General features: G+C 59.8%; 1 non-coding gene across 1 annotated transcript; it reads left to right on the forward strand.

The window, feature by feature from the left end:
* Nucleotides 1–11,494: 11,494 nt before the first annotated feature.
* LOC131863936 (5S ribosomal RNA) lies at nucleotides 11,495–11,613 on the forward strand. The gene has a single exon (XR_009362828.1). It is a non-coding gene; the product is annotated as a 5S ribosomal RNA (ribosomal RNA).
* Nucleotides 11,614–15,000: the final 3,387 nt, after the last annotated feature.

Consider the following 15,000-nt stretch of genomic DNA (forward strand, 5'->3'; position numbering starts at 1 on the left):
AGCAGCCAGAATGCATGAAGCGACGGATGAAGCAGTGATGACAACCGGGCTGTGAGGAGAGGAGGGATGCAGCCAAGAAAGCAATCAGGGCTCGAGGCAAGGGATGCATCAAGGATAGCAATCATGTTGTGAGGCGAGATTCCAAAGGCTAAACGTGAGAGGCTGCAGGGTCGACTCAGAGAGGTCTATGCATGTGAGAGGCTGAAAGCAAGGTCGACTCGGAGCGGTCTATGCATCGGGCGCGCTTGGGGCGACTACCAGTGCCAACCCCTTATCCCGCGACGCGTCCGACAAAGAGAACGTTCCAAGGCGGCAGAGGAGGTTACCAGCCGAAGGATGCAGTAGCAATAACAGGTATAGTTCCGCGGCGGCCGAGAAGACTCACCGCATAGGAATCGGGATGCGAGGCGACGGATGCGGCGGGAAGGCCCCGACGGCTAAACGGAAGAGGCTGCAGGGCCGCCTCGGAATGGTCCAAGCATCGGATGCGATTGGGACGACTACCAGTGCCAACCCCTTATCCCGCGATGCGTCCGATACACAGATAGTTCCAAGGCGGCCGAGGAGCCTCACCGCATATCAATCGGGGTGCGAGGCGAGGGATGGGGCGGGAAGGCCCCAACGGCTAGACGGAAGAGGCTTCAGGGCCACCTCGGAATGGTCCAAGCATCGGACGCGCTTGGGGCGACTGCCAGTGCCAACCCCTTATCCCGCGATGCGTCCGATACACAGATGGTTCCAAGGCGGCCGAGGAGCCTCACCGCATAGCAATCGGGGGTGCGAGGCGAGGGATGGGGCGGGAAGGCCCCAACGGCTAGACGGAAGAGGCTTCAGGGCCGCCTAGGAATGGTCCAAGCATCGGACACGCTTGGGGCGACTACCAGTGACAGCCCCCTATCCCGCGATGCGTCCGATACGAAGATGGTTCCAAGGCGGCCGAGGAGCCTCACCGCATAGCAATCGGGGTGCGAGGTGGGGGATGCGGCGAGATGGCCCCAACGGCTAGACGGAAGAGGCCACAGGGCCGCGTCGGAATAGTCCAAGCATCGGACGCGCTTGGGGCGACTACCAGTGACAACCCCTTATCCCGCGATGCGTCCGATACGAAGATAGTTCCAAGGCGGCCGAGGAGCCTCACCGCATAGCAATCGGGGTGCGAGGTGGGGGATGCGGCGAGATGGCCCCAACGGCTAGACGGAAGAGGCTGCAGGGCCGCCTCGGAATAGTCCAAGCATCGGACGCGCTTGGGGCCACTACCAGTGACAACCCCTTATCCCGCGATGCGTCCGATACGAAGATAGTTCCAAGGCGGCCGAAGAGCCTCACCGCATAGCAATCGGGGTGCGAGGTGGGGGATGCGGCGAGATGGCCCCAACGGCTAGACGGAAGAGGCCACAGGGCCGCCTCGGAATAGTCCAAGCATCGGACGCGCTTGGGGCGACTACCAGTGACAACCCCTTATCCCGCGATGCGTCCGATACGAAGATAGTTCCCAGGCGGCCGAGGAGCCTCACCGCATAGCAATCGGGGTGCGAGGCGAGGGATGCGGCGAGATGGCCCCAAAGGCTAGACGGAAGAGGCTGCAGGGCTGCCTCGGAATAGTCCAAGCATCGGACGCGCTTGGGGCGACTACCACTGCCAACCCCTTATCCCGCGATGCGTCCGATACACAGATAGTTCCGAGGCGGCCGAGGAGGTGGGGGATGCAGCGAGATGGCCCCAACGGCTAGACGGAAGAGGCTGCAGGGCCGCCTCGGAATAGTCCAAGCATCGGACGCGCTTGGGGCGACTACCAGTGACAACCCCTTATCCCGCGATGCGTCCGATACACAGATAGTTCCGAGGCGGCCAAGGAGCCTCACCGCATAGCAATCGTGGTGCGAGGTGGGGGATGCGGTGAGATGGCCCCAACGGCTAGACGGAAGAGGCTGCAGGGCCGCCTCGGAATGGTCCAAGCATCGGATGCGCTTGGGGCGACTACCACTGCCAACCCCTTATCCCGCGATGCGTCCGATACACAGATAGTTCCAAGGCGGCCGAGGAGCCTCACAGCATAGCAATCGGGGTGCGAGGCGAGGGATGCGGCGAGAAAGCCCCAACGGCTAGAGGGAAGAGGCTTCAGGTCCGCCTCGGAATGGTCCAAGCATCGGACGCGCTTGGGGCGACTACCAGTGACAACCCCTTATCCCGCGACGCGTCCGATACACAGATAGTTCCAAGGCGGCCGAGGAGCCTCACCGCATAGCAATCGGGGTGCGAGGCGAGGGATGCGGCGAGAAGGACCCAACGGCTACACGGAAGAGGCTTCGGGGCCGCCTCGGAATGGTCCAAGCATCGGACGCGCTTGGGGCGACTACCAGTGACAACCCCTTATCCCGCGACGCGTCCGATACACAGATAGTTCCAAGGCGGCCGAGGAGCCTCACCGCATAGCAATCGGGGTGCGAGGCGAGGGATGCGGCGAGAAGGACCCAACGGCTACACGGAAGAGGCTTCGGGGCCGCCTCGGAATGGTCCAAGCATCGGACGCGCTTGGGGCGACTACCAGTGACAACCCCTTATCCCGCGACGCGTCCGATACACAGATAGTTCCAAGGCGGCCGAGGAGCCTCACCGCATAGCAATCGGGGTGCGAGGCGAGGGATGCGGCGAGAAGGACCCAACGGCTAGACGGAAGAGGCTTCGGGTCCGCCTCGGAATGGTCCAAGCATCGGACGCGCTTGGGGCGACTACCAGTGACAACCCCTTATCCCGCGACGCGTCCGATACACAGATAGTTCCAAGGCGGCCGAGGAGCCTCACCGCATAGCAATCGGGGTGCGAGGCGAGGGATGCGGCGAGAAGGACCCAACGGCTAGACGGAAGAGGCTTCGGGTCCGCCTCGGAATGGTCCAAGCATCGGACGCGCTTGGGGCGACTACCAGTGACAACCCCTTATCCCGCGACGCGTCCGATACACAGATAGTTCCAAGGCGGCCGAGGAGCCTCACCGCATAGCAATCGGGGTGCGAGGCGAGGGATGCGGCGAGAAGGACCCAACGGCTAGACGGAAGAGGCTTCGGGTCCGCCTCGGAATGGTCCAAGCATCGGACGCGCTTGGGGCGACTACCAGTGACAACCCCTTATCCCGCGACGCGTCCGATACACAGATAGTTCCGAGGCGGCCGAGGAGCCTCACCGCATAGCAATCGGGGTGCGAGGCGAAGGATGCGGCGAGAAGGACCCAACGGCTAGACGGAAGAGGCTTCGGGTCCGCCTCGGAATGGTCCAAGCATCGGACGCGCTTGGGGCGACTACCAGTGACAACCCCTTATCCCGCGACGCGTCCGATACACAGATAGTTCCAAGGCGGCCGAGGAGCCTCACCGCATAGCAATCGGGGTGCGAGGCGAGGGATGCGGCGAGAAGGACCCAACGGCTAGACGGAAGAGGCTTCAGGGCCGCCTCGGAATGGTCCAAGCATCGAACGCGCTTGGGGCGACTACCAGTGACAACCCCTTATCCCGCGACGCGTCCGATACACAGATAGTTCCGAGGCGGCCGAGGAGCCTCACCGCATAGCAATCGGGGTGCGAGGCGAGGGATGCGGCGAGAAGGACCCAACGGCTAGACGGAAGAGGCTTCAGGGCCGCCTCGGAATGGTCCAAGCATCGGACGCGCTTGGGGCGACTACCAGTGACAACCCCTTATCCCGCGACGCGTCCGATACACAGATAGTTCCGAGGCGGCCGAGGAGCCTCACCGCATAGCAATCGGGGTGCGAGGCGAGGGATGCGGCGAGAAGGACCCAACGGCTAGACGGAAGAGGCTTCAGGGCCGCCTCGGAATGGTCCAAGCATCGGACGCGCTTGGGGCGACTACCAATGACAACCCCTTATCCCGCGACGCGTCCGATACACAGATAGTTCCGAGGCGGCCGAGGAGCCTCACCGCATAGCAATCGGGGTGCGAGGCGAGGGATGCGGCGAGAAGGACCCAACGGCTAGACGGAAGAGGCTTCAGGGCCGCCTCGGAATGGTCCAAGCATCGGACGCGCTTGGGGCGACTACCAGTGACAACCCCTTATCCCGCGACGCGTCCGATACACAGATAGTTCCGAGGCTGGCCGAGGAGCCTCACCGCATAGCAATCGGGGTGCGAGGCGAGGGATGCGGCGAGAAGGACCCAACGGCTAGACGGAAGAGGCTTCAGGGCCGCCTCGGAATGGTCCAAGCATCGGACGCGCTTGGGGCGACTACCGTTGCCAACCCCTTATCCCGCGATGCGTCTGATACACAGATAGTTCCGAGGCGGCCGAGGAGCCTCACCGCATAGCAATCGGGTTGCGAGGCAGATTATTGGGAAGGGAACCCCCTGGGATGCGGCTCAAGCAGTGCCCAAAGGGACTGGAATGCGGAATCACATCGAGAGACCCAAATGCTATACGAGGGCTCAAATCGAATTATCGATTTGGCCACGACATGGACGCATCGGAACGACTACCTTTGCCGAACCACTCGCAATTGCATCCATACCGAAACCAATAGACATTTCCGTTAGAGCCCTCGCATAGCATTCGGGAATCTCGCATGCCCCTCTAAATCGACCAATGCTGGCGCTCAATGAAAATCCGAGCGCTACCACCGTTCGAGCGCCAGCATTGGTCGAGTTAGAGGGGCACGGGGGAGAATGCTCCAGTCAACACCTCCCCTATATAAGTTATTTGTCCGATTCTCGCACAACCGTAGTCTGCCTCGTCGAATCAAACAACGGTCCCAGATTCCGACTTCCGTTCCGTAGAGACCCAAAAGCTAGATGGAGGCTCGCAAGAAAGAGAGTCGGCGCATAGCAATCGGGTTTCTCGAACGTTTAGGGACCGAGCTCACTTGCGGATAGGGCAAAATCCGCCAAGCAACCCAAAAGCTAGACGGGGGCTCGAATCGAATCGCCTAGGCGGCCACAACAACGACGTGTTGGATCGACTACCAGTGCCAAACCATTCAGCAAGACTAGTCTGTGTCGAGGCCGGATAGAGATTCTCAGAGAGCGCCCGCATAGCATTTAGGAGACCTGCCGCGTCCCTCACACTCGACAAATGGTGGTGCACGTTTATAAATCCGAGCGATCCCAACCCTTTCAAGCACCAACATCGGTCGAGATAGAGGGGCACGGAGGGGGCTGCGTGAGACAACACAGTCCCCTATATAAGTTATTTGTCCGATTCTCACACATCCGAAGAATGGTCATCAAATCGGACAACAGCCCAAACTTCCGACTTCCGTCCCAGAAAGCCCAAGAGCTATCTAAAACGTTCATGGCCGGAACTCGATCGCGGCTATACCAGTCCGCCAAGCAACCCAAAAGCTAGACTGGAGCTCTAGTCGAATCACCTCTGTGGCCATTGCAAGGACGTGTTGGAGCGACTACCATTGCCGAACCATTCCGCAGGTCGAGTCCATACCAAGGCCGCATAGAGATTCACGATGAGCTCCTGCATAGCAATCAGGAGACTTGCCGTGTCCATCACAATCGATAAATCCTGGTGCAAGATTTTTGCATCCGAGCGCTCCAACCAGTCGAGCACCAGCATCAATCGACATAAACGGGCACGGGGGGAGGATGCTCGAGAACACTACCTCCCCTATATAAGTTATTTGTCCGATTCTCAAGCAGCCGAAGTCTGGTCATCGAATCGGGTCAAAGACCACAACTTCCGACTTTACCCACAATGCAAGTCATCGAATCGAACATCGGCCCCCGAGTCGGACTCCATGCGTATGTCAGGTCATCGGACCCAAATTCCGCCTTCCTGCGCATGGCGGGCCATCAATATCAACTCGGTCATCGGACCCAAACTCCGCCTTTTTGCGTATGGCACGCCTTCAAATCGGTCATCGGACCCAAATTCCGCCTTCCTGTGCATGGCGGGCCATCAACATCAACTCGGTCATCGGACCCAAATTCCGCCTTTCTGCGCATGGCACGCCATCAACTCGGTCATCGGACCCAAATTCCGCCTTCCTGCGCATGGCAGGTCATCGGACACAAATTCAGACCTCGCCAATATGCCTACGTATCGAATCGGTCATCGGACCCAACTTCCGACTTCATCCATACTGTAGGGTCTTTGAGGTTGGCGCGGTGCGCTCAACCCAGGGAGTCGACCCATCGAAGCATACACCTCCCCTATATAAGCTATTTGTCCGATTCCCACACCTGTGTAGTTTGCACCTCTGACCAGGACATCGACCCCAACTTCCGAACTCGACTGCAACGACGGCACCAGCGCCTTGGTGCGCACCTTGCGACGCACAGTCCCAACATTCGCCTTCCTGCACATGGCAGGTCATCGGACCCAAATTCCGACCTCGCGAGTATGCCTACATATCGAATCGGTCATCGGACCCAACTTCCGACTTCATCCATACCGTAGGGTCTTTGAGGTTGGCGCGGTGCGCTCAACCCGGGGAGTCGACCCAACGAAGCATACACCTCCCCTATATAAGCTATTTGTCCGATTCCCACACCTGTGTAGTTTGCACCTCCGATCAAGACATCGACCCCAACTTCCGAACTCGCCTCCAACGACCGAACCAGCGCCTTGGTGCGCACCTTGCAACGCACAGTGCCAACATTCGCCTTCCTGCACGTGGCAGGTCATCGGACCCAAATTCCGACCTCGCGAGTATGCCTACATATCGAATCGGTCATCGGACCCAACTTCCGACTTCATCCATACCGTAGGGTCTTTGAGGTTGGCGCGGTGCGCTCAACCCGGGGAGTCGACCCAACGAAGCATACACCTCCCCTATATAAGCTATTTGTCCGATTCCCACACCTGTGTAGCTTGCACCTCCGATCAGGACATCGACCCCAACTTCCGAACTCGACTAAAAAGACCGCACCAGCGCCTTGGTGTGCACCTTGCAACGCACAGTGTCAACATTCGCCTTCCTGCACATGGCAGGTCATCGGACCCAAATTCCGACCTCATGAGCATACCTACTAATCGAATCGGTCATCGGACCCAACTTCCGACTTCATCCATACCGTAGGGTCTTTGAGGTTGGCGCGGTGCGCTCAACCTGGGGAGTCGACCCATCGAAGCATACACCTCCCCTATATAAGCTATTTGTCCGATTCCGACACCTGTGTAGTTTGCACCTCCGCTCAGGACATCGACCCCAACTTCCGAACTCGCCTGCAACGACCGAACCAGCGCCTTGGTGCGCACCAAAAGTGCGCACTTTTGGAGGGCACTTTTGTGCGCTCCAAAGGTGCGCACTTTTGGAGGGCACTTTTCTGCGCTCCAAAGGTGCGCACTTTTGGAGGGCACTTTTTGGAGGGCACTTTTCTGCGCTCCAAAGGTGCGCACTTTTGGAGGGCACTTTTTGGAGGGCACTTTTCTGCGCTCCAAAGGTGCGCACTTTTGGAGGGCACTTTTTGGAGGGCACTTTTCTGCGCTCCAAAGGTGCGCACTTTTGGAGGGCACTTTTTGGAGGGCACTTTTCTGCGCTCCAAAGGTGCGCACTTTTGGAGGGCACTTTTTGGAGGGCACTTTTCTGCGCTCCAAAGGTGCGCACTTTTGGAGGGCACTTTTTGGAGGGCACTTTTCTGCGCTCCAAAGGTGCGCACTTTTGGAGGGCACTTTTTGGAGGGCACTTTTCTGCGCTCCAAAGGTGCGCACTTTTGGAGGGCACTTTTTGGAGGGCACTTTTCTGCGCTCCAAAGGTGCGCACTTTTGGAGGGCACTTTTGTGCACTCCAAAGGTGCGCACTTTTGGAGGGCACTTTTCCTGTGCTCCAAAGGTGCACACCTAGGTGAGCACCTTCGACCACACCTTGTAGCACACCAAACTCTGACTTTCGACTTCATCCGCAATGCAGGGTCTTTGAGGTTGGCGCAATGCGCACAACCAGGGGAGTCGACCCATCAAACCCAACACCTCCCCTATATAAGCTATTTGTCTGATTCTCATACATGCGTAGCCTGCAGGAGCAATTAGGACATCGACCCCAACTTTCGGCTTCTAAACGAAAACAAGGTCTTTGAGGTTGGTGTAATGCGAACAACTAGGGGAGTCAACCCATCAAACCCAACACCTCCCCTATATAAGCTATTTGTCTGATTCTCATACATGTGTAGTCTACAGGAGCAATTAGGACATCGACCCCAACTTTTGACTTCTTAACGAAAACAAGGTCTTTGAGGTTGACGTAATGCGCACAACCAGGGGAGTCGACCCATCAAACCCAACACCTCCCCTATATAAGCTATTTGTCCGATTCTCATACATGTGTAGCCTGCAGGAGCCATTAGGACATTGACCCCAACTTTTGACTTCTTAACGAAAACAAGGTCTTTGAGGTTGGCGTAATGCGCACAACCAAGGGAGTTGACCCATCAAACCCAACACCTCCCCTATATAAGCTATTTGTCTGATTCTCATACATGTGTAGCCTGCAACAACGATTAGGACATCCACCCCAACTTCTGAATTCGTCTGCGTTGACCGCACCAAAGGTGCACGCCTTGGTGCTCACCAAAATCCGACTTCCGACTTCTTCTGCTATGCGGGGTCTTTGAGGTTGGCGCAGTGCGCACAACCAGGGGAGTCAACCCACCGAATGCAACACCTCCCCTATATAAGCTATTTGTCTGATTCTCATACATGCGTAGACTGCAGCAATGATTAGGACATCCACCCCAACTTTTGACTTCTTAAACAAGACAGGGTCTTTGAAGTTGGTGCAGTGCACACAACCAGGGGAGTCGACCCATCAAACGCAACACCTCCCCTATATAAAGCTATTTGTCCGATTCTCATACGTGTAGTCTGCAGCAGCGATTAGGACATCGACCCCAACTTCCGAATTCGTTTGCATTGACCGCACCAAAGGTGCACGCCTTGGTGTGCACCCTGGAGTGCACTTTGGTGCTCACCTCGGTGCACACTTTGGTGTGCACCTCGGTGTGCACCAAAGGTGCGCACCTTGGAGCGCACCAAAGGTGTACACTTTGGAGCGCACCACATAGGGTCTTTGAGAGGTTGGCGCAGTGCGCACACCAAGGTGGGTGTTGAGGTGCGTGCCGAGGTGGGTGGGTGCTAGGGTGCGCTCCATGGTGGGTGCCAGGGTGGGTGCGTGCTAGGGTGGATTCCAAAGAGGGTCATAGGGTGGGTGCCAAGGTGGGTTGGTGATATAGTGGGTTCAAAGGTGGGTACTAGGGTGGGTTCCAAGGTGGGTCACAAGTTGGGTGCCAGGATGCGTGGGTGTTAGGTTGGGTGCCAAGGTGGGCTCCTGCGTGGGTGGGTGCTAGGGTGGGTTTCAAGGTGGACGCGAGGGCGGGTGCCAAGGTGGGTAACAAGTTGGGTGTTAGGATGGGTGAGTGCTAGAGTGGGTGCCAAGGTGGGTGGGTGCTAAGGTGGATGCCAAGGTGGTTCACAGGGTGGGTGGGTTCTAGGGTGAGTTCCAAGGTGGGTCACAGGTTCAGTGCTAGGGTGGGTGTCAAGGCGGGTGTCGAGGTGCCTGGGTGCTAGGGTGTGGATGCCAATGTGGGTCATAGGGTGGGTACTAGGGTGGGCTGCAATGTGGGTGCCAAGGTGGGTAACATGCTCGGTGGGTTCTAAATTGGGTGCCAGGGTGGGTGTGCACCCACCTTGCCCGAGGTGGGTGCCAAGGTGCCAGTGTGGGTGGGTGCTAAGGTGGATGCCAAGGTGGGTGAGAAGGTGGGTGATAGGTTGAGTGGTAGGATGGGTGGGTGCCAAGATGGGTCACAGGGTGGGTGCAAGGGTGGGTAGGTGCTAGGGTTGGTGTCAGGGTGGGTGGGTGCTAGGTTGGGTTCCAAGGTGGGTGCGAGGGTGAGTGTCAAGGTGGGTCACAGGTTAGGTGCTAGGATGGGTGAGTGCTAGGGTGCAAAGGTGCCAGGGTGGGTGCTAGGATGGGTCGATGCTAGGGTGAGTGGCAAGGTGGGTCCACAAGTGTCAAGGTGGGTGCCGAGGTGGGTGCCAAGTCGGCGACTGCTATGGTGGATGCCAAGGTGGGTCACGGGGTGGGTGCCAAGTTGCTAGGTTGGGTTCCAAGGTGGGTGCCAACGTGGGTGCTAGGGTGCGTGGGTTAAAGGGTGTGTCACAACGTGGGTGCCAGGATGGGTGCGCACCCACACTGGCCAAGACGGGTGCGGGTGCAAGGTTGGGTTCCAAGCCCGGTCACAGGCTGGGTGCTAGGATGGGTGGGTGCCAAGGTGGGCACCAGGGTGGGTGCACCCACCCTGGCCAAGGTGGGTCACGGGGTGGGTCCTAGGGTGGGTAACGGGGTGGGTACTAAGGTGCGTGCCAAGGTGGGTCATAGGGTGGGTGCCAAGGTGGGCACCAGGGTGGGTGTGCACCAACCCTAGCCAGGGTAGGTCACGGGGTGGTTGTCGGGGTGGGCGTCAAGGAGCCAAGGTGGGTGGCAAGTAGCCAAGTTGCGTGCCAAGGTGGGTGTCGGGGTGGGTGCCAAGGATCCAAGGTGGGTGCCAAGGAACCAAGGTGGGTGTCTGGGTGGGTGCCGAGGTGGGAGCCAGGGTGGGTCCCAAGGTGAGTGCAAAGGTGGGTGCCAGGGTCAAGGTGAGTGCCAATGTGGGTTCCAAGGTGCCAGGGTCAGGGTGAGTGCCAATGTGGGTTCAAAGGTGCTAAGTTGGGTGCGAGGTTGGGTGCGAGGGTGGGTGGGTGCCAAGGTGTGCTAGGTGGAAGCCCGGGTGGGTCGGCATCCCATGGGTGTCGAGTTGGGTGCCTGATGGGTGCTTCTTGTCAAGTTTTAGTCGTCGGGACTCATTTCGAGCCTTAGAGGTCGTTTCTTGTCCGGTTGCCCTGTCTTCGACCTGGGAACCCAATTTTGGTCCTCGGGTCCCATTTTTTTTTGTCTCGCATCCCACTTTTGGCCTGTGGCCTTTTCGGGGTCGATTCTCGTTTTGGGCATCAGAGCATGTTTCTTCTCCTAAAACCCAATATTTGTTTATTAAGTCTCGGAACACATTTTTGTTCTCGTGGACCCATCATGGGTCTTGGAACGCATTTGTGGTCCTTGGGTCCCATTTTGCATCCCGAAACTTGTGTTTTGGTGCTTGATCCCTATTTTGGGTGCCCACCTTGCACCAAGTGCGCACCCGGGGCAAACCGAGCGCCTTGGTGCACCGGGGCAAGATCGAGCGTGCACCCGAGGCGCCCCGAACATGCACCAAGGTGCACTCGGCCCACATGTGAGCGCAGGTCGTTGCGCCCGAGGTGGTGTGTGGGCACCGCGTTGCAGACGGGACACTGCACGCACACGACGCCCCCTCCAGGTGCACGCACGTAGGCCGGGCCGGGTGCACACCCGACGCCCTAGCAAGGTGCGCGCACCCGGGCAGGGCTCACACTTGGCGAACGGGGCGCACTTCGCGAGGGAGGGTGTGCACCTCGACGGGGGTGGGTGGCCGGGGTGGATTCGCACGTGGGTCGCGGTTTGCTAAGTACACACTGCGACAAGCTCATAACGGGTGCGATCATACCAGCGTTAGTGCACCGGATCCCATCAGAACTCCGCAGTTAAGCGCGCTTGGGCCGGAGTAGTACTGGGATGGGTGACCTCCCGGGAAGTCCCGGTGTTGCACCCTTTTTTAGTTTTTCGCCGGGCGTCGCAATGCTATTTGAATAAACCTTTTGCCCGTTTGCGTTCTCGTCGGGGCCGGGCCGGGCCGGGGTGCGCTGCCCGCACTACCGCGCGCGCGGGGGCGACACCGAGCGCGCACCCGAGGCGCCCCGAGCACACAGGCCACGGTGCAACCCGGGCGTTGTGCGCGCACCCCGGTGCGCCCGAGGTGCTGCGCGCGCACCCAGGTGAAATCGGTGTGCACCTCGGCCAGTGCGCGCTCGGTCGAGTCGCGCACGTTGGCCAAGGTGCACGGTGATGTTTCTTACTCTAAGGTTCCGCACCAGACGCCCGGGACAGGTGAGCGAAGCTGGGCGGGGCCGGGTGCGCGGCCGGGGCAGGTGCACGCAGCTGGAGAGAGCTTTGGAGCACACTTCGGAGCGCACCAATGATGCGCTCCATTCAAAAGTTTCCTGAAAAGGCAAAAAAAGTTGAGATTATAGAATTTCCCACTTGAGAGATTGTAAAAAAAAAAAATTTAAAATGAAGGAAACGCGGGTGCCAAGGTGTGCGCAGCCCAGCCAAGGTGTGCGCACCAAGGCGCCCACCCTGGCGAAGGTGCACGCAAGGTGCGCACCCGAGGCAAACCGGACAATTAACCCAACTTTCGACTTCGCGCGCACCTTGGAGCGCACTTCGGAGCGCTCCTTGGTGCGCACCAATCTTGGGCACCTCGGAGTGCACCATGGCGCCCACCAAGGTGCGCACCCGGGGCAAACCGAGCTCCGACTTCGTGCGCACCTTGGAGCGCACGAAAGGTGCGCACCATGGCGCCCACCAAGGTGCGCAGCCCAGCCAAGGCGTGCGCATCAAGGTGCGCACCCTGGCGAAGGTGCGCACCCGGGGCAAACCGAGCTCCGACTTCGTGCGCACCTTGGAGCGCACAAAAGGTGCGCAACCCAGCCAAGGTGTGCGCACCCCGGTCAAACCGAGCTCCGAATCGTGCGCACCAGAGGTGCACGCCATCGTGCGCACCTTGGAGCACACTTCGGAGCCCTCCTTGGTGCGCGCCGATGTTGCGCACCTCGGAGCGCACCCGGGGAAAACAATGCAATTAACCCGACTTTCGACTTCGTGGGCACCTCGGAGCGCTCTCGGGTTCGCACCTCGGAGCACACCGAGGTGCGCACCTTTGATGCGCTGCCTTCACCAATTTCCAGAAAAGGCAAGAAAACATTGAGAAGGTGTGCGCACCGAGGTGCCCACCCTGGCGAAGGTGCACGCGAGGTGCGCACCCGGGGCAAACCGGGCTCCGACTTCGTGCACGCCGCACCTTGGAGCACACTTCGGAGCGCTCCTTGGTGCGCACCAGGGCGCGCAACCCAGCCGAGGTGCCCACCCCGGCGAAGGTGCACGCGAGGTGCGCACCCGGGGCAAACCGGGCTCCGACTTCGTGCACGCCATGGTGCCCACCGCGGCGAAGGTGCACGCGAGGTGCGCACCCGGGGCAAACCGGGCTCCGACTTCGTGCACGCCGCACCTTGGAGCACACTTCGGAGCGCTCCTTGGTGCGCACCATGGTGCCCACCAGGGCGCGCAACCCCGCCGAAGGTGCACGCGAGGTGCGCACCCGGGGCAAACCGGGCTCCGACTTCGTGCACGCCGCACCTTGGAGCACACTTCGGAGCGCTCCTTGGTGCGCACCATGGTGCCCACCAGGGCGCGCAACCCCGCCGAAGGTGCACGCGAGGTGCGCACCCGGGGCAAACCGGGCTCCGACTTCGTGCACGCCATGGTGCGCACCGCGGCGAAGGTGCGCACCCGGGGCAAACCGGGCTCCGACTTCGTGCACGCCGCACCTTGGAGCACACTTCGGAGCGCTCCTTGGTGCGCACCAGGGCGCGCAACCCAGCCGAGGTGCCCACCCCGGCGAAGGTGCACGCGAGGTGCGTACCCGGGGCAAACCGGGCTCCGACTTCGTGCACGCCGCACCTTGGAGCACACTTCGGAGCGCTCCTTGGTGCGCACCATGGTGCCCACCAGGCCGCGCAACCCAGCCAAGGTGTGCGCACCAAGGTGCACGCGAGGTGCGCACCCGGGGCAAACCGGGGTCCGACTTCGTGCACGCCGCACCTTGGAGCACACATCGGGGCGCTCCCGGGTTCGCACCGGCGTTGCGCACCGTGGTGGGCACCTCGGAGCACACCAAGGTGGGCAGCGAGGTGCGCACCTTTGATGCGATGCCTTCACTAATTTCCATAAAAGGCAAAAAAAAAACGAGATTTTAAAATTTCCGTTTTGAAAGATAGTGAGAAAAAGGGAATGCTGGTGCCATCTTGAGCCCGCCCTGGTGCGCAGCCCAGCCAAGGTGTGCGCACCAAGGTGCCCACCCTGGCGAAGGTGCGCGCCCGGGCAATTAACCCAACTTCCAACTTCGCGCGCGCCAGGGTGGGAGCGCACCCAACAACCGGGCCTGGGAAGAGCCAATGCGAGAAACCCCACCAAACGCTCTGACAAAAAAAGAGGGGGCGCTCCAGTAACCCCGCTTCGGAGCGCACCCTGGGCAAACCCAGCCAAGGTGCCCACCCCGGCCAAGGTGCAGGCGAGGTGCGCACCCGGGGCAAACCGGGCTCCGACAACGTGCACGCCGCACCTTGGAGCACACTTCGTAGCGCTCCCGGGTGCGCACCTCAGAGCACACCAAGGTGGGCAGCGAGGTGCGCACCTTTGATGCGCTGCCTTCACTAATTTCCAGAAAAGGCAAAAAAAAAAGGAGATTTTAAAATTTCCGTTTTGAAAGATAGTGAAAAAAACGGAACGCGCGTGCCATCTTGAGCCCGCCCTGGTGCGCAGCCCAGGTAAGGTGCCCACCCTGGCAAAGGTGCGCACCCGGGCAATTAACCCTACTTCCGACTTCGTGCGCGCCAGGGTGGCAACCGGGCCTCGGAAGAGCCAATGCGAGAAACCCCACCAAACGCTCCGACAAAAAAAGAGGCGGCGCTCCAATAACCCCGCTTCGGAGCGCAGCCGGGGCAAACCCAGCCAAGGTGCCCACCCCGACGAAGGTGCACGCGAGGTGCGCACCCGGGGCAAACCGGGCTCCGACAACGTGCACGCAGCACCTTGGAGCACACTTCGAAGCACTCCCGGGTGCCCACCGGCGTTGCGCACCGTGGTGGGCAGCGAGGTGCGCACCTTTGATGCGCTGCCTTCACTAATTTCCAGAAAAAGGCAAAAAAAAATGAGATTTTAAAATTTCCGTTTTGAAAGATAGTGAAAAAAAAGGAACGCGGGTGCCATCTTGAGCCCGCCCTGGTGCGCAGCCCAGGCAAGGCATGCGCACCAAGGTGCCCACCCGAGGTGCACACCCGGGGCAAACCGGGCTCCGACTTCGTGCAGGCCGCACCTTGGA

This window comes from Cryptomeria japonica, unplaced genomic scaffold, assembly GCF_030272615.1.
Source record: "Cryptomeria japonica unplaced genomic scaffold, Sugi_1.0 HiC_scaffold_73, whole genome shotgun sequence".
Taxonomy (NCBI): Eukaryota; Viridiplantae; Streptophyta; class Pinopsida; order Cupressales; family Cupressaceae; genus Cryptomeria; species Cryptomeria japonica.